Raw genomic sequence first — 963 nt, 5'->3', positions numbered from 1 at the left:
GCCGCCGCCGCCGCCGCTGCTGAGCCGAGCGGGGCGGAGCCCGCCCGCCAATCACCCCGCCCCTGGCAACCCGGCGCCCCTGGCGACGGCGAGCGCGGCGCCGATTGGGCGGCATCGGAGCGGGGGCGGAGCCTCAGCGGAAAGATGAATTGGAGGGGGCGGGCACTGCCCGGCGCGCCCCCCGTAGCTCCGCCCCCTGGCGCGGGAGGCGCAGGGCGGGGAGCGCGCCCCACCCAGCGGCCGCCCGCGGAACTGGGCTCTTAAAGGGGCCGCGCTCCCGGCTGCCCCGCAGACCCCCGGCTCGTGCTGCCCTGTCCCCCGCCCCACCGGGTGCGGGTGAGTGCGTGAGTCTGGTAGTGTGTGTGATGACGGGACCGTAGGCCCCTCTCTGCGTCCCTACTGGCAGCCTAATTTACCTGTGCCACTCACTGCTGTCCCATTCTCTACCATCCTACCCCATCTCTCAAGCATCCCACCCTTGCCAGCCCATCTCACCCCATCCTCCCCCAGCCCATCTTATTCATCCCATCCCATCTTACCTCACCCATCCCATCTCATCATGTCACAACCCTTCCCACTCCATCCCATCTCCAACACACCATGCTTCCCACCACAGTGACAGGGATGAATGCTGTGATCTTGGCCAAGTTGAAACTATACAGAGAGCACCCGGAAGAGACCCTTTCCAGAACCCCTACCTCTACTCACAAGATGTTTTCCCCCTCACATTCCTTGTGGAAGAAGGCCGTGGTTACCGTGCATGCAGCCACAGCTTCCAAGCCTTGGGTGCCTCAGTCTTCTTTCCCCTCTGTCCTGGCTTTGCTATGGGAAGGTTTTGGCACCCTGTCTGGGACAGTCTGCCCCCTCGGGATGGTGTATCCATACACACTGTCCCGGTGGTTGGAGCCAGCACTTCCACATCCTTCAGGACAGACACATACCCACCATGAGGAATTTGGGACA

This window comes from Lichenostomus cassidix, chromosome 9 (genome assembly GCF_008360975.1).
Source record: "Lichenostomus cassidix isolate B80296 chromosome 9, HeHo_3.0, whole genome shotgun sequence".
NCBI classification, from domain to species: Eukaryota; Metazoa; Chordata; class Aves; order Passeriformes; family Meliphagidae; genus Lichenostomus; species Lichenostomus cassidix.
The sequence above is the reverse complement of the archived record's forward strand: the minus strand, read 5'-3'. Positions refer to the sequence as shown.